We start from the raw sequence: 27,075 nt of genomic DNA on the forward strand, positions 1-27,075 counted from the left end.
CCAATGTCTATCACCCAGCCACCCCATCCCTCCCACCCCACCCCCCACTCCAGCAACCTCAGTTTGTTTCCTGAGATTAAGAATTCCTCATATCAGTGAGGCCATATGATACTAGTCTTTCTCTGATTGACTTATTTCGCTTAGCATAATACCCTCCAGTTCCATCCACGTCATTGTAAATGGCAAGATCTCATTCTTTTTGATGGCTGCATAATATTCCATTGTATAGATATACCACTTCTTCTTTATCCATTCATCTGTCGATGGACATCTGGGCTCTTTCCACAGTTTGGCTATTGTGGACATTGCTGCTATAAACATTGGGGTGCATGTACCCCTTCGGATCCCTACATTTGTATCTTTGGGGTAAATACCTAGTAGTTAAATGCCATTTTCTAAGGTTAAATTTACTTGCAGATTTAGGCTTGCACTAACTTGTAGCTGGGGCTATAGCCTTAAGGCAACTATGATATGCACGTGCAACACAGTCAAGTGCGCTGTGAAGGCCTTTGTCTATTACTGTGTTCTTGTGTGTGCATTCCCAGGGCTTGATTATCCCTTTCATGCACAAATAAAGTAAAACGGTTTGAATACTTAGGTAGCTCTAAAGCAGGTGGTTCTTACAGAGCTTATTTTAGTCTGATAAAAACCTCCTCATGTTTATCTTCCCAAGGAAGGGATTCAGGGTTGGAAATTTTAGTAAGTTCATAGAGTACAGAAGTTGATAGAGAAAAGTCAGAAACCCACAGTCTATAATATCCAGCCAGGCCTAAGAATCTGCAAAGCTGTGGTTTAGTCGTGAGTCTAGAAAATTCCTGGATTACTTGGATTCTTTTCAGAGACAACTGGTTTAGAATCTGACCTAGGTAATGAACAATGTCTAGAAATAATTGTAATTTTTCCTTAGAGACTTGGTGTCCTTTTTCAGCTAACTGTTACAGCAAATACATGGATTCTTTCATGGATGCCTCTTCGGTGACTGATCACAGCAAGAGGGTATCTCAGTATTGTAAAAGGGTGGATTTCCCAGAGAACAGGAGTACTTAAATCTTGAAGTTGTAGGGGTCAAAGTCAGGCTACCCTAAAATGTGTCACTTTGGCATATTGATTATTTTAAATAAAAGTTACTTAAGAAAGAGCCAGTGGAAGAACACTCAGGCCCTCCTCTGTTCCTTAAAAGCAGGAAACAGATTTCTCATATAAAAATACCCTCCTTGTACTAAGAAGTGCAAAGGCATCCTTATCACCAGAGACAGGAACTTTAAAGCTACAAAAACTGTAGAAACAAATCTCGTTAATTTTTTCCTAATCTGTTATCTCAACTTAACTTTTGGTTAGAATTCCCTGCTAATTAAAGCAGCCAAACACCTGTTTTCTTTATCCTGTCAATTACTCACAAATTTATTGCCCTTTTGTCTAAAATGTATGAAAACTGCCTGCTTTGGTCATTTCTTTGGGCCTCAATTTCATTATTGGGCCCCCCTGAGCATGTAATAAAACCTTGCGTTTTTTTCTCTTGTTAATCTGTCTCATGTAAATTTAAGTCTTAGTCCAGCTGGAAGACCTTAAAGGGTAGAGGAAGAATTTTTCCTTCCCTACAAAGTACTTGAGAGAAATAAGAAGGGGCCTCAGGAAACTCCTGAGGCACGACTGTCCAGGTATATTGTTGGTTGTTCCAAGTGAAGGTAAAGAGATATAGGCTGTTGAAGTCCTCATGGATGCTGAAGAAGGCTGAGCAGAGGTTTACAACAGTGCATCATTTTGAGGCAAGTGGTGATGAAGGGTAGTCAGAAGAAAGGCAGGCAGGGATAAGGGGCCCCCTGCCCTAAGAGGAAACCACCCTTAAAAGAACTTTACAAGGAGCCCTCCACCCTTTCCCATGTGATAGGTAGATGGCAACTACTTGATTGGAGGGTTAATCAGATTAAAACAGCTCTCCAACAAGGCCATAAAAACCCCTAGATCTAAACACCAAATCAGCAACCCTCTCAGGTCTCCTCCCTCTTTGGGAACTTTGTACTATCGCTCAATAAACTTTGCTTTGCTGCCCACCACTCTTCATCTGGTCTACCTCTTCATTCTTTGAAGCGGCAGGACCAAGAACCGTGGGCACTAAAGGAAAAGAAATTCTGTAACAGTGGGACTTCTGACAAAAGGGGGTTTGGGTGCAGAACAACTGGGAAATGGGGAATGACTGTCTTGTTAATTGATCTTAAGTCCTGGACACACAGCCATCCTCGTGCATTGGATTTCTGAACCGGCAAGATCGGGTGTGTTGCAGGGACAGGTATAGGGAAGGACAAGCCCCTGGGCGATTAGGCCTTCTACTCCGGGTGTGAGGCCTTGTGTGGCCTCAGGTTTGAATGGACATTGAGGTAATTTAGGTGGAGGTTTAGTTATATCTATCTGAATCTTTATAGGTTCTGCACTTTTTATTCTTCCAACGGCAGTATTAGAAGTAGGCCACAGGGGCGTCTGGGTGGCACAGTCAGTTAAGTGTCTGACTATTGGCTTCAGCTCAGGTTGTGATCTCAGGATCATGGGGTTGAGCCCTGTGTCTGGCTCCATGCTGAGCATGGAGTCTTCTTGAGATTCTCTCTCTCCCTCTGCCCCTCCCATTTGTGCTCTCTCTCTCTCTGAAATAAATAAGTCTTTAAAAAAAAGTAGGCCACAGATTTTCAGGCACCTCAATTAAATTAGGGAAATTTATGGGGAATTCTTCTTCTTCTGTGTCAAGGACGGACTATAAGGAACATAAAATATCAGGTTCGACTTGGTCAGGAATTCTAAGGTGAGGTCTCCATTGGAGGCAAAACCTATTAGCCCTTTAATTTTTCATTTTTTTAAAGATTTGTTTATTTTTTGAGAGAGAGAGAGAATGCGCATGTGAGCACATGGTGGGGGGAGGGGCAGAGGGAGAGGGAAAGAGAGAATCTCTAGCAGACTCCCTGCTGAGCAAGGAGCCCAATTCGGGGCTCAGTCCCATAACCGTGAGATCATGACCTGAGCCGAAATCAAGAGTTGAACGCTTAACCGACTGAGCCACCCAGGCGTCCCAACATATGCCCTTTTGATTTAGACAGAAGATCTCTGCCTAGGGATGGGCTGTATCACATTGTAAAGAGTGTTTTTCAGTAGAAGGTACCAGAGCCATTTGTACTGATTGTGATAAATTCTCTCTGAACTCTGTTAGATAACCCCACCATGGACACTTCCTTTTTACTCTGAGGGATTTGTTGCTTTATGAGGGTGGCATTTGAAGTAGAAAGCATAGCTCAACTAGAATTTGACAAGGTATCCCATTAATTTTTATTTTGGTTTCCCCTTGGCTGTTTAGGAGAATTATTGGTAATAATTCACTGGAGAACCCCTTAGAGCCCATCAACTATGGGTGAGGCCCCTATGGAGTCCCTCCTTTGAAGGTAGACATGAGGATATTTGAGAATTTACATAGGACCGTTGAGGACAAGCTCTCATCTAGTGTCCCAGTGTCTTATACCTGAGGCATTACTCTTTGGACCAGCGTTTTTTCTGATGATGGACCTGTAGGGGGGTGCGTGGGAGAGGTGTTATTTTGAGTTTCTGGTCTTGAAGCTGTTGGAGCCACGAGGCTATTAGTTTGGTGGATTTTTGTTTGTGATCTTGCTCAGGGTCCTTTCAAAATGCTCAGCTATGGTCACGAATTCAGTCAGGCAGTGGCCTCCCATCTTATTTTCAACCACTGATCTCAGGAGATGATCCACTTACAAAAAGCAGCTAAAGCAGGCTGGGTGACCTTATTTATTGTATGGAACCCCACATGCCATAGAAAAAGGCCTTCCAAATGGGCTTGAAAACCTGCCACAGATTTATCTTTATTTTGTCTGCATGTTTTTGTATCATATAACAATCAGTGCAAGCAGGAAAGACTCTAGGAATGGCTTATAAAAAGTTCAGTTGCTATTCTGCCTGTACTTTCTGGTCGAGGATCTCTAATTCATCGCTCTTGGGGTTTTGCCATCTTGCTTCCTGTATCCATCTGGGCTTCCCCAGGAGCTGCCAACAAGTGCACAAGCTAATAAAGATCTGGCAGCCCAGGGTCATGGGCCCAGATAATGACTCTACACTCTTTAAAAAGCTTTTGAGTTTCCTCCCGTAGTTGTAGGAAATTCTGTAACATTGGTCCTATCCTTCAGTCTTTGACCAAGGACTGAGGATACCTCAGCATTGTTTGTCAGCAACCTTGGGTAGTTTTATTTTAAAAGGTAACCGTCTTGGGGCGCCTCAGTAGCTCAGTTGGTTAAGGGCCGACTCTTGATTTCAGCTTGGTTCATGATCTCAGGGTTGTGAGATCCAGCCCCACATGGGTCTCCTCGCTCAATGGGGAGTCTGCTTGAGCTTCTCTCTCCCTCTCCCTACATCCTTCCCTCTCTGTGCTCACTCACACACACACTCTCTCTCTAAAATAAATAAATAAAATCTTAAAATCCAAGAACTGTCTAATAGTCTCTTCAGGGGGAAAGGCAGTTCAGACAGAGAATTTGGTAAAATGTGAGCACTCAGGTGAAAAGAGACTGCAGGGAAGTGGTATCAGTCAGTCCTATCATCTTATGTTTTAGGTATCTCTTGCATCTTTAATTTTTCATTAGCCTTTTGTAATGAGTCTCTTAGTAAAGCTATTTTGGAATCTTGAAGCCTTTTGGAAGTTTCTGCATACCAGTTAAAGTAGGTATCCTATTTTTGTTTATTCAACTTGGAATACCTTGAGCATTTCTCAAGTGCATTTCTTAAATGAGCAATCTTGTTTAACTGGAATGTTGCTCATAATGGCCTTTGTAATACTACATGACTTTTAGTAAAATTTACCATTTTGCCACGTATCCGCAGCTTCCAGTATTATAGTTCTTTTGTTGTTGTTGTTTTCTTGTTTGCTTTATTTTTGAGAGGGAAGATTTTTTTTTATTAATTGAAGTTAAATTTATAAACTTTTTGTCATTAAGTTAAAGATGCAGAGCAAGAAGTTCTGTTTGATGGAGCAGGAGAGCCATGGGATGATAAAGTGAAGTCAGTTCATGTCCTATCCTCCTCGGTACCCGAATCTCCAGTGAGGTTACAGAGCCATATCTGTTTCATGCTCCCATTCCTCACAACACTCCAAGAATCCGCTCGGAAGAATCTGTATACTGTCAGTTCCTCCAGCTCCCCTCCGATGGGCTGGGACTCATTCTTCAGCACCCCAGTGCTCCCAGAGACCAGCTCCAACAGCTCATCCTTCTGTTCCAGATAGCCTGCTGCTCCTCAATGAAATGGGAGTTGGCTAACTGGACCTCGTGGTCCAGGCGTCCTTATTTCTCTGTCATCCGGCACTCCAGCTCTGACAACCACTGTCCCCTAGCAGTGCCTGTCTAGTTTTTCGTTCAGTGAACGCCCGCACAGACGAAGCTGACATCTGATCCGTCATGTCCCTGACAACTTGCCAAGTACTTGGGACACAGGTTTTTCTTATACTTAATTCAGTCGTATCGAGGTTGAATTTTCTAGCATTTGCTTCAACTATGCTGATGATCTCGTCAAGGTCCTCTAGATTCCACTCTATTTATTTATTTATTTAAATTAACATATGATGTATTATTTGTTTCAGGGGTACAGGTCTGTGATTCATCAGTCTTACATAATACACAGCACTCCCCACAACACATACCCTCCCCAATGTCCATCACCCAGCCACCCCATCCCTCCCACTCCCCACCACTCCAGCAACCCTCAGTTTGTTTCCTAAGATTAAGAGTGTCTTATGGTTTGTCTCCCTCTCTGGTTTCTTCTTGTTTCATTTTTCCCTCCCTTTCCCCATGATCCTCTGCCTTGTTTCTCAAATTCCACATATCAGTGAGATCATATGATAATTGTCTGTCTCTGATTGACTTATTTCACTTAGCATAATATCCTCTGGTTCCATCCACGTCATTGCAAATGGCAAGATTTCATTTTTTTGATGCCTGCGTAATATTCCATTGTATATATATACCACTAGATCCCACTCTATACTCCCAGAGGTTGTTTCTCAGCTCATTGGTGGTCCAGTCGATTTCTTTCCTCCTTGCTAAGGAGGGGTCCTGGAGGAGCTCTGTCCATCTCTGAAATAATCCCTGGGTGGTGTTGACTGCTTTCTGTACCTCACCTTTCACCACAAAGAAGGGGTCCTCCACAGACATGGCCTCCCAACCCCAGGCTGCCTCATGCCAACTCTGCTCACAGGGCACCTGCACCCTCCCAGCCTCCCTCTGCTGACCCCATGGGCCTGCCACAGCCAGGGCCGCTTCCTTATCCTGGGGAACCCAGAGCAGCTGGTGCACATGGAACCGCTGTGGGTCCAGCACTCGATCACTCTGCAGACCGAATCCCAGACTCTGATGCCGGCCCCCTTGCCCGCCTCTTCCCCTGCCAGGACTATAGTTCTTAAGCATAAAAGAAGCACAAGTGATAGAAGATGGCACGCTCAACTCTTCAGATAGAAAGAATCCCATTTAAACAAATTTTATTCACCTGAGGCCTTCTGCTGGACCTGGTCCAGTTCTTAAACTGGATGCAGACCTACTCCAGCCGTAACCACAAATAATTCCTAGCATGGCAACGGTTGGAATTTTCCACTCAGAAACCTGGGAATTGAGATCCAAAGGACTAGAAGCTTGGTTCCAGGCAGAACTGTCTGGCAGCTCACTTGGCTCTGGGAAAAATCCTCTGCCAGCTCAATCTGACCTGCCCTGTAAAGGAAAGCCAATTGGATTGGGAGCTCGGTGCAGAGGGCAGAGCTCAGAACTGAGAGGAACTTACCTATGACCCTCAGAAATGGCAAGAAAAATAGTGAACTCAAAGGCGTCGAGGGGTACCATGCCTGTGTTTCTCACTGACCCCCAAACGCCGCCAGAAGACTGCCTCAGATCTTGTCACTGTATCAAATCTGTTGAAGAACAAAAATTCGGTGTCACCTGGAGTTTGAGTTGCTGCACGAGGGTGTCAAAGACAATAACCAACCACAAACTGAGAGGGCAGAAATCCAGAAATGCATTGCATACAGCCAGCCAAAAAAGCTTTAAGACTAAAGACAAAACAAAACCAATTACCACTACTCCTAAGAAGATAAACTTTGTGAATGATGAAATGTTGATAAAGCTTTTGTAGATACACAAAAGGAACTTGCACATTTCTCAACAGCTGATTCCTCAGCAGAGTCATGAAAATGTTGATGAAGCAATTAATGGCTCAGTTGTGATACACTGGTGATACATCAAATATTTCAAAAAGACCAATAAATTAAATGTTTTATATAGTTTTATTTTTAAAAATTTTGTTAATATACAGGCTTTGGCACATTTAAAAAAAAGATTTTTTTATTTTAGAGAGAGAGAGAGAGGAGAGAGGGGCAGAGGGAGAGGGAAAGGAAAGAGAGAGAGAATCTCAAGCAGACTCCCCAGTGAGCTTGGAGCCCAATGCGGCGCTTGATTCCCATGACCCTGAGATGATGACCCGAGGTGAAATCAAGAGTCAGAAGCTTAACTGACTGAGCCACCCAGATGCCCTGGCATTGGTACATTTTTAAAACTAACTACATACACAGACCTTTCTTATAATCTGGGAAAGTGGAATGTCAGAAGTCATTAAAATGTGATAAACTTAAAGCATTAAAACAGAAGGCACTTCACAAAATCTGTTCACTGTAACAGCTGATATATCCTCATGTACATCCTTCACTTTATAAGTGGAGTCAATGTGTGTCTGGATCGGAGGACCCACAAATATGGACAGTATCATGGAAGTAAAAAAATATAAGATAAATGAATAATGAGCCCTTGGCCAATTTTTTTTTGGTTTTTGATGACCTTAAGTCTACTTTAACTTTTCTCTCATTAAGAGGGAAAAAACAGAAGGATTCAGAATTGGAAGAAAAGGTGAAATCCCAGAATGTAATTACTTGTGGGTGGGGGGATTGGTGGGTATTAAATCACTTTTTCCCCTGGAAAAAAACAAAAACAAAAATTCAGCTGAGTTACCTTGAGACCTGATTGACTTACCCAACAATCCCTGAACAGGGCAGCATCCTACCTAATAAATAGACAGGCTCTCTCCAAGGAGCTCTACAAAATGGAAGGCTTTTATAGGAAGGAGGGCAGAACAAGGAGCTTATTAGCAAAAGAAAAAAAAAAGGATTATTTCAGGCATGGTTACCTTCCCTTGGTGGGGAAGGCTGGGGTCTTATCAGGCAGATGACCTTACTAATGCTGACCAGGAAATGCCAGACTGGTTTAAAATTCCACTCCTGGGACAGGTTGAAACTTTAATTAAATCTTGGTTTGCTATCCTGGGGGCAAATGACTCCACCTTGGGCCTATTATTTCTTTTGTCTTTTAACAGTTGTAAGAGTGATAAATGCACAAGGTAGACATTCAAATCTAAGAAAAGGTATGCAACCAGGAGTAATTAAAAGTAAACCTCCCTCCTAGAATTTCCCTTCCTTGCTCTCCTGAGATGGATTCATTATTTCTCGCCCCTTTCTTCCTTTGTTTATGCCCTTATTTTGTTGGGATACATCCCACTACTATGAAGTGTGTGTTTATGCTACCCTTAAGTTGTATTGGTAATTGAGCTGGGTCTAGAATTCTAGAATTTTTAAGGCTTGGTGTTTGGCTTCTAGCCCTCAGGGTTGCTGATGATGGTCTGATATTCCTTTCTTTGCAGGTGACATTTACTGCTGTTACAGTATATAGTTTCACACCAGAAGCTTTTTAGATTGCGTCTGGATGCCTAGTTCTGAGACCTGACCATCTGTGACTAGTTGTGGGTCTTTTTAAATTTAGTCTATGCAGCCTTTCTTTGGAGGGTCTTTCCAACTGAAGATTGTATCTCCAGCCACCTTCACGAATTATCCTAGCCCTTCATATCAACCATGAATAGTCAATGACTAACCACCAGACATCTCTGCAAAATCAACAGCAAAATTGATGAAGGACCAAGATGAACAAACAGAAAAAAACAGATATAATTCAGGGAACCGAAAGTTTTAAAGTGCTGACTGGTCTCTTAAGTTTGTGACTACCAAAACCTCAAGGGGCCCAGCATGCTATTCAGTAACTGTCCTTTTCCTTATTCTACTCACTCCCCTCCTCCCCTAGACAATGATTTTATATTTTTATCTCTCTTTTCAGACTTCCAGTGTGGCCTCCCCCATCCTCATCTGCAGCTGACTACCTTGATTTCCCTGAGAATTAGACGAGTCAGAAGAGAATTCTCATGAGCTCCCAACATCGGATCTACCCAACTACCTGATCCTCTATCTTCCTCTTACTATGAAGTCATCATCCCTGCTCTTAGATCAGCCAGCTCCTTCCCCTGTGCCCTGGATCCCATTCCTTCTCTCCATCCTAGGGACACAGCTTCACCACTGCCTCCCCTCTATCCTGCGTCATTTCCCCCTCTCTACTGTATCATTCCCCCCTCTCTACTGTATCATTCCCATCAGCGTGCAAACAGGCAGGTATTTCCACACCTTAAAACACAACAAATAATCCTCTACTTTCCCCTCCAGGTACTGCCTTTCTCTCCTCTGCCCTTTGCAGGTGAACTTGAAAAACTTGTCTAAGCTAGTTGCCTCTGATTCTTCATCTCCCATTCTGTCTTTTTTTTTTTTAAAGATTATTTATTTATTTGTTTATTTGACAGAGAGAGACAGCAAGAGAGGGAACACAAGTGGGGGGGTGGGGGAGGGAGAAGCAGGCTTCCTGCCAAGCAGGGAGCCTGATGCGGGGCTTGATCCCAGGACCCTGGGATCATGACCTGAGCCAAAGGCAGATGCTTAACGACTGAGCCACGCAGGCACCCCCATCTCCCATTCTGTCTCAATCAAAGATTTTGCTCTCACTGTTCTGTCAAAATAAATCTTGTCAAGTTCAACAATGATCTCCTTATAACTAAACCTAATGTTCGATTCTCAGGTCCCATCTTATATTTGGACGCAGGCAATCATTCCTTCTTTGAACACTGTCATCACTTGGCTTCAAGGACTCGCATACTCCTGGTTGATCTCTGACCTCACCGGCAGTTCCTCCTCACTCTCCATAGCTCATTCACCCTCCAATGTCTACCCTCTTAATCTTGGAGTCTCCAGACTAAGTTCTCGAACTCTTATTTACACTCTTCATGAACTTCTTTTTGAAGACCAACTATATCCAGTATCTACAGCCCTAACTTCTCTCCCCTGATCTCGACTCATGCATTTAACTGCCTATTTAATATCTCTTTTTGGATGTCAAATAGATACCTCATGTTCAGCAAGTCCAACATTGAGCTCCCCATCTCATCATCCCTCTTCCCAAATGGTTCCTCCCAAATTCCTCCTTCCTGTCACAGAAAACAGTGATCAGCTTTCCTAGTACTCTACCTAAGAACGTGAGAATCCTCTATTTTCCTCACATGACACATCTCATACATTATATATTATATAATATAGCCATTTTCTATCCAGAATATGACATCTAATAATCACCTCCACCTACTACACTCATTTCTCACCTGGGCCTTCTAGAATAATATCCTAACTAGAATAACCACTTCTTTCCAGTTTGCCTGGTACTTTCTTGATTTTTTCACTGCAAGTTCAGTCTCAGGAAACCCCCTCAGCCCCAGGGCAAACCAGGATAATTTTTCATCCTACTTCTACCTGGGTTCTGCTTCTTCCATGGCCTCCCTACAGTCTATTTTCAGCGGGGATAAGCTGATTCTTTTGAAAAGCAAATTTTATCATGTCACTTCTCTGCTCAAAACCCTTCAGTGGCTCCCCATGCCACTCAGAGAGAAAGCTGTTGCTTTCAGTGACCTCTGAGACGTCAGGATCCACAGGCTTGAAAGCAAAGATGGAGAGTTCCATTTTGATCAGGTCGGTATGGAAGTACTTGTGGCAGCGTCCAGAAATGGAGGGAAAATTGAGAACATATTCTGTTTGTAAAACAAGAGCAGATGGTTATGGAAAAAGTTGTAAGTAAGAATTCTAGAAAATTAAAAATATTTGTTAAATTGAAAAAAACATAATAGTAGGATTGAAAGACAAAATTACATAATCTATATTTGGGGATACTAATGATAAATAAATGTCATATACATGTAGTTTGCTTATATAGTATTTCAAATCCAAAATATAAAAGTTGTATAAATATATATCTTTGTAACACGATGCCCTAAACTCCCAGAATCTTCAGTGTGCCTCTTCCCAAACCAAGGACATATGACCCCCCAAATCAGGACATCAGAAGTCAGCATTGGTGTAACACTGACATCCTATCCAAGGACCATTCAAATTTCCCCAACTATTCAACAACGTCTCTCTCCTGTTCGGTTCATGCTTTTCACTTAATAATCACATGTCTTTCGTCTCCTTCAATCTAGAACAATTCTTTAGCCTCTCCTTGTCCTTACAACCTTAAGAGTTTTAAAGAGTACAAACCTTTCATTCTGCAGGATGTTGCTTGGTGTGGTTTCCTCAGGACAGGACTCAGACATGCATTCTTGGGAGGAACATACAGAAGTGATGCTGTTCTCTTCCCAATTCATCACATCGGGAAACTCCTGATACTGACTTGTTCGGCCACTGGTGATGTTAATCTTGATTGCTTGGTTTATTTGATGTCTGCTAGGTTTGTCCACATTACATTATCATTTTTCTCTTTGTAATTGATAAGTATGTTGTGAAAAGATACTCTCAAACTATGGCAATATCCTCATCCCACTAAACCTACATTCATTTGACTTAGTATCCATTGATGATTCTTGTCTGAATTAATCACCATTGTGCTGGTTGTTTGTTCTTCTTTCTCATTCATGATTTTATTTATTTAGGTCCTTTCTCTTTTCTTTTTGATAAGTCTGACTAAGGGTTTATCAATTTTATTAATTTTTTCAGAGAACCAGCTCCTGGTTTCATTGATCTGTTCTATTGTTTTTTAGTTTCTGTATCATTTATTTCTGCTCTAATCTTTATTATTTCTGTCCTTCTGCTGGCTTTAGGCTTCGTTTGTTCTTTTTCTAGCTTGTTTATGTATAAGACTAGGTTGTTTATTTGAGATTTTTCTTGCTACTTGAGGTAGGCTTGTATTATTATATACCAGCCTCTTAGGAATGCTTTTGCTGCATTCCCAAAGGTTTTGGGCTGTTGTGTTTTCATTTTCATTTGTTTCCATGTATTCTTTTTTAAATTTCTTCTTTGATCCTGGTTGACCCATTCATTGTTTAGTAGCGTATTGTTTAATCTCCATGTATTTGTGGTCTTTCCAGACTTTTTCTTGTGGTTGACTTCAAGTTTTATAGTGTTGTGGTCAGAAAATATACATTTATAATCTCAATCTTTTTGTATTTGTTGAGGCCTGATTTGTGACCCAGTATGTGATCTATTCTGGAGAGTGTCCCATGTGCACTTGAAAAGAATGTGTATTCTGCTGCTTTAGGATGGAACGTTCTGAATATATCTGTTTAAGTCCATCCGGTCCAGTGTGTCATTCAAAGCCATTGTTTCCTTGTTGATTTTCTGTTTAGATGATCTGTCGTCCATTGATGTAAGTGGGATATTAAAGTCCCCTATTATTATTGTATTATTATCAATGAACTAAAAAAACTTTGTTTGTTATCAATTGTTTTATATATTTGGGTGCTCCCATGTTGGGGGCATAAATATTTACAGTTGTTAGATCTTCTTGTTGGATAGACCCCTTAATTATGATATACTGTCCTTCTTCATCTCTTGTTACAGTCTTCGGTTCAAAGTCTAGTTTGTCTGATGTAAGAACGACTACTCCACTTTGTTTTGACATCCATTTGCATGATAAATGTTTCTCCAGCCATTCACTTTCAATCTGCAGATGTCTGTAGGTCTAAAATGAGTCTCTTGTAGGCAGCATAGAGATGGATCTTGTTTGGGAATATGCATTTTTAAAATTCACTTCTTTAACATTATTTTTTAATCCTTCTGGAATTTTTTTCTTTACAGTATGAGGCCGGAATCTTTCTCAGTCTTTTTGCAAGTATAGCAATCAATTGTATTGTTGAAGAGTTTGTCCTTTCTTCTGCTTTAATCACAATTCCTTTGGCTGTGGTTTGTGTAAGGACTCAACTCAAGAATGCGAGGACAGTTCATGACTCATATTGGCACTATAACAGGAAAGTCAGAAACTGAGGATCCTCTACATCTTTCAAGAGCCAAGTAGTTTGTCATCTTTCATGGGCCACAGGATTTACTCATCACTGCTTCTCTCTGCCTCCTCCTTCTTATAAGCAGCTTCCTCTGCTTGCACATGTGCCTCATGGCTACCAACCTCAATCTGTCTGATTTGACCACTGGACTGCACACCATTATTGACTATGGGGTCTCTACAATGCCCATTTGAAAGGGATAATCTGCTTGACTCAGTCCAGGCTATAGATAGGTTCATCTTGGGTCTGGGGGGTCTATCTCTGGTCCAATTACCTTGGGTCAGGGCAGGGAGCAAAGTTAGAATAGTTCCTGGGGAGACCCCCTCAGCTGTAGATAAGATGAAGCAGTTTCTTTAAGAAGGATGAGTCATATGGAGGACTATCTACTAAATTTATAGTCATACATTAGTCATACATAGTCATACATTAAGTTCTCATAAGGCAAGTTTTTTAAAAATCAAGTTATAAGGGCACCTAGGTGGTGTAGTTGGTTAAGAGTCTGACTCTTGGTTTTGGCTCAGGTCACGATCTCAGGGTCCTGGGATCAAGCCCTGCATCAGGCTCCCTGCTCAGTGTGGAGTCTGCTTAAGAGTCTCTCTCCTCTCTTCCTCTGCTCCTCCCCCACAAACAAATAAAATCTTTTAAGATTTTTTTTTAAATTTATTTAGCAGAGAGAGAGAGCACAACAGGAGGAGCAGCAGAGGCAGATGGAGAAAGAAGCAGGCTCCCTGCTGAGCAAGGAGTCCGACACAAGGCTCAATCCCAGGACCCTGAGATCATGACCCAAGCCAAAGGCAGATGCTCAACCGACTGAGCCACCCAGATGCCCCAATAAAATCTTTTAAAAAATCAATTTATAGATTTTAAGAAGTGAGGACATTTGGTAAAGGTTTTGTGAATCTGAAAATTAAGGATTAGTTTGAGTTCATGGATCATCATTGAGAAACACTGACTTAAGTCCAGCACTTTAACTTCTCAGATGAGTAAACTGAGGGCCAGAGAGGACAAAGGATTTGTCCTGGTCCACATGGCCTGTCACTGGCAGACCTGGTATGAGAACCAGGGTTGGCAGTACAGTGAGGCAAACAAAGCACCGAGGATGTACAATTTAAGGAGGCCCTTGCTCTCAGAGTCATGCTAGTGCCTGAGGTGCCTCCCTGGCCTCACCCTAGGCCCCAGCCCCGATTAGAACTCTAGGATCCTGCCTACCGGGAAGGACAGATCAATCACATCTGATTTGAAGGGTTTAAGTGAGGGGGACTTACGGAGAATTTTCCTGCATTGCTCTCTTCAGGGAGAAGTTCCTGAGGAAGACTGGTTAACCTGGTTTCCCCAAGGTGAAGGATCTGATCATTTGGGGTGGCTGCTCACTGGAGAAGCCTGAAATATCCTCTATACCCAGAGCATTGAGGGCCCCCCAAGTCTGGGCACAGAGTTCCTTGCCTGGGCTATCTTTAGCTGGTTGCTGAGGGTTGCAGCATTTCTGAGACCTGATGATGGATACTTCTCTCTTCCCCCTTTCATAAAAATAGGACTTCAGTCCAACCAGTCTTATAGGATCTGTTCTTGCAGAAATGGAACATGTAGGGTTTGGGTTTCTCTTGTCTCCTGTCTGGTATCTGCTTCCTTTGTGCAGAATTGCTTACTAAGAATTTTACCACAGGAAGATTTTAAGAAAGTTAGTGCTGGCTTTGTTGTTGGTCAAGGCAAAAAATCACCAAGAAGGTCAGCAAGACAAAGAAGAAATAAAGGAGAGAAGATCAAAAGAAAAATGCCCTGAATCACTTTGTGACCCTTTCTCTGCTCCCGCCTGCTCCCACGCACAATCTTTTCCCACCTGGACTTCTGCTTTTCTCTCACCCTGATTTGGTGTATTCTCAACAAGGCAGCCAGAGGGATTTATTAAAATATGAACCAGGCAAGAAAATGAACTAAAAGGCATTCAGGTTGAAAAGGAAATGAAACTATCTCTATTTGCAGATGACATGATCTTGTATTCAGAAAATCCTAAGATATCCACTAAAAAACTATTAGAACTAATTAATGAGGTCACTGAAATGATAAGATACCAGTTATAAAATCAATTGCATTTCTATACACTTGTAGTGAGCAATCCAAAAATGAAATTATGAAAACTATTTATAAGAGCATCAACAAGAATAAAGCACTTAGGAATAAATTTAACAAAGGAAATGCAAAACTTATATTCTACAAAAAATAGTTGAAAGAAATTAAAGATCTACATAAATGGAAAACATCCCATGCTCTTAATACAGAAGACTGAATATTAGTAAGATCACAATACTCTCCAAATTCATCTATAGATTTAATGCAGTCTCTATCAAAATCCCAAATGGTTTCTTTGTAGAAATTCACAATTGATCCTAAAATTCATATGGGAATTCAAGAGACCTAGAATAGCCAAAACAATCTTGATAAAAGAAGAAAAAGTTGGAGGACCCACACTTTCCAGTTTCAAAACTACAAAGGAGCAATAATCAAGACAGTGTGGTACTGGCATAAGGATATACACATTTATATGGAGTAGAAGTGGGAATTCAGAAATAAATCCATATATCTCTGGTTCATTAATTAAGGATGCCAAGATCATTCAATAAGGAAAGAATAGTCTTTTTTTTTAAAAGATTTTATTTATTTATTTGAGAGAGAGAGAATGAGAGACAGAGAGCATGAGAGGGAGGAGGGTCAGAGGGAGAAGCAGACTCCCCGCTGAGCAGGGACCCCGATGCGGGACTCGATCCCGGGACTCCAGGATCATGACCTGAGCCGAAGGCAGTCGTTTAACCAACTGAGCCACCCAGGCACCCCAAGAATAGTCTTTTCAACAAATGGTGTTGGGACTACTGGATAGCTACATGTCAAAGAATGAAGCTGGACCTCTTACCTTGCACCATGCACAGAAATTAAATCAAAATGAATTAAAGACTTAAATGTAAAAGCCCAAATTCTTTGTGTGTGTTTTTATAGCCTTGCCAAGACAAGGCCTCAAAAAGTTGGTTTAAAGGTGAGTTAGGGGCGCCTGGGTAGCTCAGTTAGTTAAGCGTCTGACTTCAACTCAGGTCATGATCTCAGGGTCCTGAGATTGAGCCCACATCGAGCCCTGCATTGGTCTCTGCACTCAGCAGGGAGTCTGCTGTCCCTCTGCACCCGCCCCCCACTTATATACTCTCTCTCTAATAAATAAATAAAATCTTAAAAAAAAAAGGAGGGGTGCCTGGGTGGTTCAGATAATTAAGCGTCTGCCTTTGGCTAAGGTCATGATCCCTGGGTCCTGGGATCGAGCTGGGCTCCTGGCTCATCGGGGAGTCTGCTTCTCCCTCTCCCTCTGCCTCTCCCCCTGCTCATGCTCTCTCCCTCTGTCTCAAATGAATAAATAAAATCTTAAAAAAAAAAGACTCCAAGTTGTTCCTCTCCATGGAAATCTTGAGTTTAAAAAAAGCCAAAACTCTTTAAAAAAATAGTTGTAAATCTTCATGACCTTGGATTTGGCAACTTATTCTTTGATATGACACCAGAGGCATAAGCAACAAAAGAAAAAGATAAATTGCACTTCATCAAAATTAAAAATTTTGTGCTTCAAAGGACATCATCAAGAAAGCAAAAAGGCAAACCACAGAATGGGAGAAAATATTTGCAAATCTAGGATATATAAAGAACATTTGCAACTCAATAAAAAGACAAATAACCCAATTAAAAAATATGTGAAGTATCAGAATAGACATTTCTCTGAACAAGATAAATAAATGGCCACTAAGCACATGAAACGATGCTTAATATCATCAGTCATCAGGAAAATGCAAATCAAAACCACAGTGCAATAACACTTCACACCCACTATGATGACTAGTATAAAAATAAGATAAGTGTTAGCAACCATGTGAAGAAAGAACCCTCATACATTGCTGGTGGGTGTGTAAAATGCAGCCACTTTAGGAAGACAGTCTGGCAGTTTCATAAAAATTTAAACGTAGCTACCAGCTGACCTGGCAGCTCCACTCCTAGGTATACACCAAACACAAATGAAAACATAAGCCCAAATAAAAACTTATATATGAATGTTCATAGAACCATTATTCATAATAGCCAAAAAGTGGCAATCCCATTTATACCAAATGTCCAGAATAAGCAAATATTATAGAGATAGAAAGTAGATGGGTGGTTGGGGGTGAAGGATGGTGAAAAGATTAGGAGGTGACATCTGAAAGGAAGGGGTTGCTTTTTGGGATGATGAAGATGTTCTAGAATTGCCCTTGGTGATGGCTACACAACTCTGTGAATATACTATAAAGCAGTAAAGTACACTTTACTAAGTGAATTATATGGTATATAAATTATATCTCATTAAAGTCATCCACACCTACATCCATATATATATATATATATATATATCTACAATCACATCCTGCCTCTGCCGAGCACCCTCCAAGGGCTCCCCATCCCGAGTCGGTTCAAAGCCCTTACAAAGTCCACCAGGATCTGGTCCCGCACTACTTCACTGCTCTCACCTCCTGCTCTTCTGCCCCCTTTGCTATTCCTCTAAATAGACTGTTTTCTCCCAGATAATTGCAAGGCTCATTCCCTTCCTTTCTCCAGATCTCTGCTCAAATGCCACCTTCTTGATGAGACTTACTCTGATCATTCAATTAAAAATCACGGTTCTTATCACACTGCCTTGCTCTGTTTTTCGTTTCTATGGCACTAACCATCTTTCTAGCGGGGAGGACATTCAAAATATTTAACAACCCACACTATAGGTATAGAAATACAGAGTGCAGAATAGGGTGATCCTTGAGACCCCTGCTGGGCTGAGGATCAATCCTTTCGGATCATAGGAAGATGGCGGCAGGTGATGTTCCTGGGAAGTCAGGAGACTAGGAGGCACTTGGGCTTTAGGGCAGATGTACAGAAATATTTCAATGCTCTGGCTTACTACTATATACCTGATGAATATCAGCTGTGTTTGCATCATATTATATCAGTTTCTTATATTTACCATCAATGTCTCCCGTGCCAAATGTACCAGTTTGGCATACTGATTATTTTGCTTTAAAGTTACTTAAGAGGGTCACCTGGGTGGCTCAGTCAGTTAAACATCCAACTCTTGATTTTGGCTCAGGTGGTGATCTCAGGGTTGTGGGACAGGTTGGGCTCTGAGCTCAGTGGGGAGTCTGCTTGAGGATTCTCTCTCTCCCTCTCCCTGTGCCCAATCCCCCCACTTGTGTGTGCACGTTCTCATTCTCTCTCTCTCAAAAAAAAAAGCAAATAAAAAAATAAAGTCATTTAAGAAATGGCAAGTGCAGGAAGAACGCTCTGACCCCTGCTTTGTCTCTAGAAAGCAGAAAATAAATCTCCCACATGAAAGGTACCCTCCCTTCACCAGCAGGTGTAGAGACATCCTTATCATCAGAGACAGGGAATTTAGGGCTGAAAAGGTCTATATAAACAAACTTGTTACTTTTACTAATTTATTACGCCAGCTCAAAATCTGCTTACAATTCCTTGCTAATTAAAGCTCCCAAATATAAGTTTTCTTTGTCCTGTTAATTCCTCTCTAAATTTATGTTTCTTTGTCTAAAAATTATAAAAGCTGCCTGCCTTGGTCATTTCTTTAGGTCTCAATTTCATGATTGGGCCTCTGTGTGCATGTAATTAAACTTTGTTCTTTTTTCCTGTTAATCAGTCTCATGTTAATTTAATTCTTAGACCAGCTAGAAGAAGCTTGAAGGGTGGAGTAAAAGACCTTGGTCAGAGCTCTTTTGGAGAAACCATGTGGGCAAAAGTTTGATTGGAGTGCATTTAAGAGAGAATGGGAAGGAGACAAAGAGGAGTCAGGAAACAGAAAACTTTTTTTTTTTTTTTAAGAGTTTTTCTGTGAAGGAGAACACAGGGTAATTGGGCTTCCATCTTCCTGCTAGGCTGGGATCTGTTTGAATCCCAAGCTCCAGTCTGGGGTCTGTTTCCTGCTCCTAGATCCTTGCTGGCTTTGGTCTGCTGGCACCAGGACCTGCCCACCTGGCTGTCGACCTCCTTCTGCCACCCCCTCTATTCTTCTGGCTTTAGAGATGGGCTGTAGTATAGAACTGGGAAGTGGTGTCAAGAGGTGTTTTTAGAATTAATGCTTTATCATTTTTTCTGTCAGTTAAATGTTTTTTTATTTTTTGATTAAAGTTTTTCTTTGGAGATTATAGTAGATCCACATGCAGTTGTAAAGAATAACACAGAAAGACTCCGTGTACCCTTTTCCCAGTTTTTCCAAATGGTAACATCTTACATACTATGGAAGAGTATCTTAACCAGGAGATTGACACTGACCGTCGGGAGACAAAGCATTTTTGCCACCACAAAGATCCCTGCTATTGCCCATTAAGAGTGACACCCCATCCTTAACCTCTGGCAGCCACCAATCTGTTACCCATTTCTAGAATTTTGTAATTTCGAGAATGTTATATAAATGGAATTGTAGAGTATGGAAACTTTTGGGATTGGCTTTTTCCCACTCAGTGTAATTCTCTGGAGATTCATCCAGGTTGTTGCTTGTATCAAAAGGTCATTTCTTTTTATTGCTGAGTAGGACTCCATGGTATTGATATACCACAGTTTGTTTGTTTTTTAAACCATTTATCTGTTGAAGAATATCTGGGCTGTTTCCAGTTTTTGGCTTTTACAAATAAAGCTGTTATAAACATTTGTGCACAGGTTTTTTTTTTTTTTTAATGTGTGTGTGTGAACATAAGTTTCCATTTCTCTAGGATAAATTCCTAGGAGTACAAATGCTGGGCCATATGGTAGCTGTCCGTTTAGTTTTTAAAGACCTTGTGAACTGTTTTCCAGAATGTCTACACCACTGGCAATGCATGGGTAATCTAGTTTCTCCACATTCTTGCCAGTATTTGGTGCGTCACCGCTTTTTATTTTCACTATTCTGATAGATACATGGTAGTATCTTATTGTGGTTTTAATTTGCATTACCTTAATGGTGAACCTTGTAGAACGTCTTTTCATGTGCTCATTTGTCTTATGTATATCTTTTTTAGTGAAATGTCCTTCACATGGTTTTCCTACTTTCTAATTGGATTGTTTACATTTTTTACTGTTAATTTTGAGAGTCTGAAAAAATATATTATTGCTCTTAGTCTCTTGTTGGCTATGCGATTTGCAAGTATTTTCTCCCACCATACAGCTTGTCTTCTTATCCTCTTCACAGTCTTTTACAGTGCAAAAATTTTACAGTTTGATGATGTCCAATATATTGATTTTTTGTTTTTTGGATTATACTTTTGGTGTCAAGTCTGAGAACTCTGCCTTGATCTTGAAGATATCATCTTAAGTTTTTGTTTTTGTTTTTTAGCTTTATGTTTTACATTTAGGTTTCCCATTTGGGGTTTATGGTGTCTTGAATCTGTAGGTTTATGTCCTTTGCCAAATTTGGGAAGTTTTCAGCCATTATTTCTTCAAGTACTTTTCTAGGCTGGCCCTCTTTCTTCTTTCCTTCCAAGGCTTCCATGACATGATTGTTAGATCTCTTATAGTCTCGCACATCCCCTAGTCTCTATTCTTTTCTTCAGTCTATTTTCTCTCTATTGTTCTATCTTCAAGTTCATGAATGCTTTACTTTGTCTCATCCATTCTGATGCTGAGCTCATCTGCTGTTTTTTTTTTTTTTTTTAATTTTGGTTATTGTATTTTCCAGTACTAAAATTTCCATTTGGTTCTTCTTTATATCTTTTATTTATTTACTGAAACTTTGTATTTCCTTGCTGAGAACTTCTACTTTTTTCCCATTTGTTTCAAGTGTGCTTGTAATTGTGTGTTGAAGCATTTTTATGATGGTTGCTTCAAAGTCTTTGTCAGATAATTCTAACATTTTTGACATCTGGGTGTTGGCATCTACTGACAGTCTTGATTCATTTTGAGACCATCCAGTAAGATGATTTCTTACTGGAACCTGGACATTTGGGGTACCATGTTATGAGACTCTATTTAAACCTTCTATTTCAGCTGGCTTCCATTTGATACCACTCAAGCAAGGGGAGGGGTGGTGTTGCAGCTGGTGAACATAGAAGTCCAGATTCCCTACTTGGCCTTTGTTGGTACCTGAGGAGGGAAACTCTTTGTTGCTGTTGGCTATGCTCGTCGAGTTCTGCCTCCCACCTGCCTTCCACTGATATTTCTTTTGGCCACAAGAGGTGGGAGGGCCTTGTTACTACTCCCCGTGTGAACTTCAATGACACCACAGTGAGTGGGCGGCCTCATTATCACCAGGCAGTGGCAGAAGTCCTGCCTCTCCAGTAGGCCTCCACCAACACCACCCCAGCAGGGAAGTGGAGGGGTGCCTCATTACTGCCTGGTGGGAGCAGCAGTCCAGGCTCCCAGATGGTCTCCACTAACACCACGGAATGTGGGGGTTGGAGGGTAAAGCTTGTTTCAGACGAGGAAGGTCAAAGTCTAGGATCCCCACCCTCATTTGCTGGCATGAGTAGGGGTGAGGCCGGTTTGTTTTCTGTGGTGTAGTGCTGAAGTAGAGTGATTATTATTTAAAGGTTTCTGTCTTGCTAGGCTGCCTCTTTCCTGGTCCTTAGGTTAGACAGAGAAGTCTTTTCTTGGTTTTTGTTTGGTTTTATTTATTTATTTTTTGTCTGTGCCCTTTAATGTTTTGAGTTTTCAGTTTTCTAGGCTCTTGCTTAGGCTATATGAGGCAAAAAACAAAGCTAAGGAACTCACTATCATGTCCTCCCTTGGGTCCTGAGGTCTCTTGACAGTCTGCCTTATTCTCTCACTGTTCAGAGTTTCTTGTATTTGTCTTATATATAATGTCCAGGATTTTTACTTGTGCTTAGGAGAAAGAATAGATAGATGTATATCTACTCCATCTTCCCAGAAATGGCAGAGTTTCAGGGGAGGTTTTTAAAAATCTTCTTGAGATGTGAAATAATATGGGCATATCTGCATGCTGATAGGAATGGTAGGGAAAACAGGAATGACATAGGGAATGAAGAGATAGTTGCTGGTAAGATATCTTGGAGGAGGAAAGGGGCATGACATCTAATGACCAAGATTTAGCCTTAAATAGGAGAATGGACAGTTTATCTAGTAATGGATGTGAAGGCAGAGAACATGGGCAAAAATGCAGTTAAATAAATTGAAGAATAGTAAAAGAAGGTAGAAGGAGGAAGTGTGGTGGTGAAGAATGCTATCTTACATGGACCATTTCTCTGAGCAGATAACTATTGATCACAAACCTGTATGAAGCCAGGGAATGGTTCAGGTAAAATCTGGGGGGAAGAGTGGTCCAGGCAGAGGCACCATCAGTGAGAAGTGAATTTGTCTTGTCCAGAAACAGTAAGAAAACCTCATCTTCTGTGCAGCATTCCCAGACCTAATCTACCTTCCTTGTGGACCGCTTGGCTCATCTTTGTTATTTACATGGGAGATTCTCTCTGTATTGCCATACTTTTCTTTCAGCTCTCTAATGTCTGCCCCACTAGGAAGTGGACTGCATCTATTTCATTTTTGTAACCTCAGCATTTGCCACCATGCTTGAAACAGAGGAGGCACCTTGAAACATTCTTTCAGTGGACCACCACTGAAAAAGTTGCTCACTTCTAGAAGGTGGTGGGACGGGAACAGTGGAGAGAGCATGGACTTTTGTAGTACACAGATTTGTGTAGGAGTGCTGGCTTGAGCCAGGAGATTGTGAGGTGTGTGTGGATAGCCTGCTTTTCTGTCTCTGCCTAGAGAACTCATGCACGTGCACAGGACCACAGACTTTTATTCATTTTTCTTCCAGATCCCCAGCAATAGAATGGAAACCATATGGAGTGGGAATTGTCTCCTGGTCTAATCTCTCCTTGTCCTCCTGCTCAGATCTTTGTGATCACCACGTGGATGGTCTCTTTACTGGTGCAGATGGTCCCACACAGACCACCTCACCTTTTTTCACTCTACCACCTTTTCCTTACCTTCCAATGTCCTTTCAATCCTCTCCCCAAAGTACCCAGATTTTTCTTTTCTTGTGTCATGACACTTTCTAAAAATCACAAGCCTTTGGACTCTTTTTTCTTCTTTGGAAATTGACACAGCCTTTGGCAGGTCTCATCATAGCTCCTCCTCTCCTTAGACCTTTGGGAAGTGGGGGAGTAGGGAGAGGCAAGGAGAAGGGAAGATTTTCTGCATTCCTCCCTTTTATCTTTAAACTTTGGACTCTGTCACCACTTGGATTGATCTTCTGCCACGACTCCTCAAAAAGATTCATATGTGGTTGTGGAGTGCTTGGTTGACTCAGTCAGTAGAGCATGTGACTCTGGATCTCAGGGTTGTGAGTTTAAGCCCCACATTGGGCATGGAGCCTACTTTTAAAAAAATCAGGTGAAAAAACTCATACGTGGTTGACAATCACTAAGGCTGGTATAATTTTTAGACCTTATGCTAAACTCTGTTTCCTATGCCCACTTTGATTCATCTTATCCCCTCTGTTAATTCTCCTTGGTGTTGTTCCATGGAGGACCCCTTCCCAATTCTGTTTCCTCCATCCCTGCCGTTAGGAGAGATTAAAAGCTGTCCACTGTGCACAGGCTGTTCCTTTGGATTCAGATGCTCCCTTTGATGTAAGAAAGATGTTAGGGTTCAAAGCCAATGGCCAAGAAAGAATTATTGAGACGTCTTTGGTGCAAAAAGGTGATTTTATTAAAGCACAGGGACAGGACCCATGGGCAGAAAGAGCTGCACCAGGGTCATGAGGAGTGGCCCATTATATACTTCCAAGTTGGGAGGGGGTTAGGGATAGCTAAGTCTCTAAGGAATTTTGGAAGCAAGGTTTCCAGGACCCTGAGGGGGCTAGCTATTGTTGGGGAAAGGTCACTTATTACTGTCTAATAAAACTTGAGTCATGAGACCCTTCAGATGTATACTGGTGGGTCATATGCTTGGGGGATGCTTGCCAACATGTATCTTGGGGGATAGAGATAAAGGAAGTTTCCAAAGGAATTTTTATTTTTTTAAAGATTTTATTTATTTATTTGAGAGACAGAGAATGAGAGAGAGAGAGCATGAGAGCGGGGAGGGCCAGAGGGAGAAGCAGACTCCTTGCTGAGCAGGGAGCCCGATGCGGGACTCGATCCTGGGACTCCAGGATCATGACCTGAGCCAAAGGCAGTCACTTAACTAACTGAGCCACCCAGGTGCCCCAAAGGAATTTTTATATATTAAAGTAGACTTACAAGATCCTGGGGATTGGGTTAAGATTACCTGTTGCCCTTAGCAAAGTATTAACATTGATGCAGCTGAGTCCCTAGAGGAATGTCACTCTGCCTGTTTCAAGGACTTGTCAGTGGGCTGTAAGTAGTAAGGGAATTTAATAATTTTTCTTTTGCCTTTGTTTCCCACATCACCTTTACTCTCCTTTCCCAACTTCCACTCAGCCTGTAATTTAGCTCTAGGTTCAGCTCTTAAAGGCCAGCACCTTTTTCCTTCTTGCTTTACAGCCTTCTTCCTAGAGAGGCTGGAGGCTTGGTCTCCTCTGCTGTGCGGACTTTGATGTAACCAGCACCACGGCAGATATAAGGTAGTTTATCATGCTGATTTTCCTCAGGAGATGGTGAACTCACTGAAGGCAGAATCTTTCTCAGGCTCTGCCCCCAGGCTTCAATCAAACTGCGTGGGAGGCATGGGAAGGATTACGTAAAATAAATGCTTTTTTCACTCCATCCAGGGAGGTTCACAGGTTGAGCTGAGAACTCTGATTTAGGATTTGAAGAATGGGCAGATCACTCTCTGCAAGGAGGGGGGCACTGGGGTGGGGAGGGGAACGCCTGTGTTCTCAGAGTTTTCCTGTCTCTCTATGAAGGAATGTAACCCACGCAGACAAGTGATGGGCGTGTGCAGACCACAGAACTTGTGCTGGAGAGAATGAGCAAAAGTAAATGAGAAAACTGCTGACTTTAGAAGGTACTGAGAGCTTACTCAGTGATAATTCAGGACGCTGCCCTTTGCCTTGAACAGTCTGGGTTAACTTTTCTTTGAAAAGGGGCTGAGGTGGGTGCCTGGGTGGCTCAGTCAGTTGAGTGGCCAACTCTTGATTTCGGCTCAGGTCATGATCTCAGGGTGGTGGGATGGAGCCCTGGATTGGGCTCTTCACTCAGTGGGGAGTCTTCTTAAGACTCTCTCTCTTCTTCTCCCTCTCTCTTCACCCTTGGGCTCATGCTCGCTGTCTCTCTCTAAAATAAATAACCATATCTTTAAAAAGAGGGGGTGAAGGAGGGAGTGGTTCTACTTCCTGCCAAGAGCTGTGTGCCTCCCGAGACCCTAGCAACAAGTGGGTGTCTCCTTCAGCTAAGAAGTGAGAATAACACAACCTGTGGTAAGACCCTCCAGAGTTGCTGTGTGCCTCTCCTGTCCTGGGTGGGTGTGGCTGGCTGGGTAAGGCATCCTTGCATCTAGATGCAAAGACTCCTAGCTGCAAGGACTTGCACTGATGGTTACAGATATACCATTTTGGATGAGGTTCCACAGCTCAGGAAAAAAGGCATCAATAGTGACCAATAAATTAGAGAAACTGGACATTTAAGGATTTCTCGATAGACAACTGCAGGGGAATAGACTTGGGGAATTTTTTAAAAAAGATTTTAGAGAGTATTTGAGAGAGACCGTGTGCAAGAGCACAAGTATGGGGGGGAAAGGCAGAGGGAGAGGGAGAAGCAGACTCCCCACTGAGTAGGGACACCGACTGGGCGGGTGCTCAACGTGGGGCTCAATGCAGGATTCAACCCCAGGACCTGGGATCACAACCTGAGCAGAAGGCAGCCGCCTAACCAACTGAGCCACCCAGATGCCCCATAGACTCGGGGCATTAAAAACATTGCTCATCCCAGAGAGGAAAGCAAGAACTGTTTAAGAAGTGAGGGCTAGTGGACACCAAATGGTGATGGAATTAATGACCTGCAATTAGGAATGTGGCAATCAGAGCAGAAAGTAGGGTCGGGCCTTGAGAATAGTGAGGAAGTAGCTGAAACATTCACAGATCCTGGGAGGAGAGTGGAAGATAAGGATCTGTTTATAAAAATCCATAACCATCTTCAGGGGTTAAGGAAGAGTATGAGATCTTTTGTAATTGTTTCCTGTCTTTAGAGGGGAACCAGATAAGAAGAGGTATATTTTTGTGCTTTCAGCAAAATTGAGGAAGAAAGTAACGGAGTTAGCAGCTGACAGATCATTAGAAATCATTTTGATGAGGTGGGCTGAATGTTGCTGTGAGGTATTTTTTTTTACATGTTATTAATATTTAAACCAGTAGACTTTGAATAAAACAGATTACCCTCCGAATGGTACACTTCATTTCGAGGATGAGGCCCACTCTCATTCAATCAGTTCAAGGCCTTAAGAGAGAAGACTAAGATTCCCAGAGGAAAAAATAATTTTATCTCCAGACTGTCTTGCAGATTTCAGACTTGCCAGTTCCTACAATCACATTAAAATAAATCTCTCTCTCATATAAAACCAATAGGATATCCATATTATATATAATAGGTATATATATATTCTATTGATCGTGTTTCTCTCGAGAACTCTAATACAAGTCTCAAGCTAAAACATACTTTCACATAATATAATTTATCTCATTTGATGTTCACAACATTCTATCACAAGCTAAGTATTGTTGAGATGAGACCAAGGTGTGAGTAGAAGTGGGTATCTTTATTCTTTTTTTTATTTTTTTATTTTATTTTATTTTTTTTTATTCTTATGTTAATCCCCATACATTACATCATTAGTTCTAGATGAAGTGTTCCATGATTCATTGTTCGTGCACAACACCCAGTGCTCCATGCAGAACGTGCCCTCCTCAACACC

General features: G+C 41.7%; 1 protein-coding gene and 1 pseudogene across 2 annotated transcripts in view; both read right to left on the minus strand.

The window, feature by feature from the left end:
* The window catches only part of CX3CR1 (C-X3-C motif chemokine receptor 1), a 227,335-nt gene that overhangs the window by 161,059 nt on the left and 39,201 nt on the right, over nt 1–27,075 (minus strand). The window lies entirely within an intron of this gene.
* LOC102742487 (syntaxin-6 pseudogene) lies at nt 5,050–6,234 on the minus strand (annotated as a pseudogene). Its single transcript, XR_014146243.1, has 2 exons — nt 6,018–6,234; nt 5,050–5,569 (listed from the first exon to the last, which is right to left on the minus strand). The product of XR_014146243.1 is annotated as a syntaxin-6 pseudogene (transcript).

This window comes from Leptonychotes weddellii, chromosome 1 (assembly GCF_054177405.1).
Source record: "Leptonychotes weddellii isolate Sample4059 chromosome 1, ASM5417740v2, whole genome shotgun sequence".
Taxonomy (NCBI): Eukaryota; Metazoa; Chordata; class Mammalia; order Carnivora; family Phocidae; genus Leptonychotes; species Leptonychotes weddellii.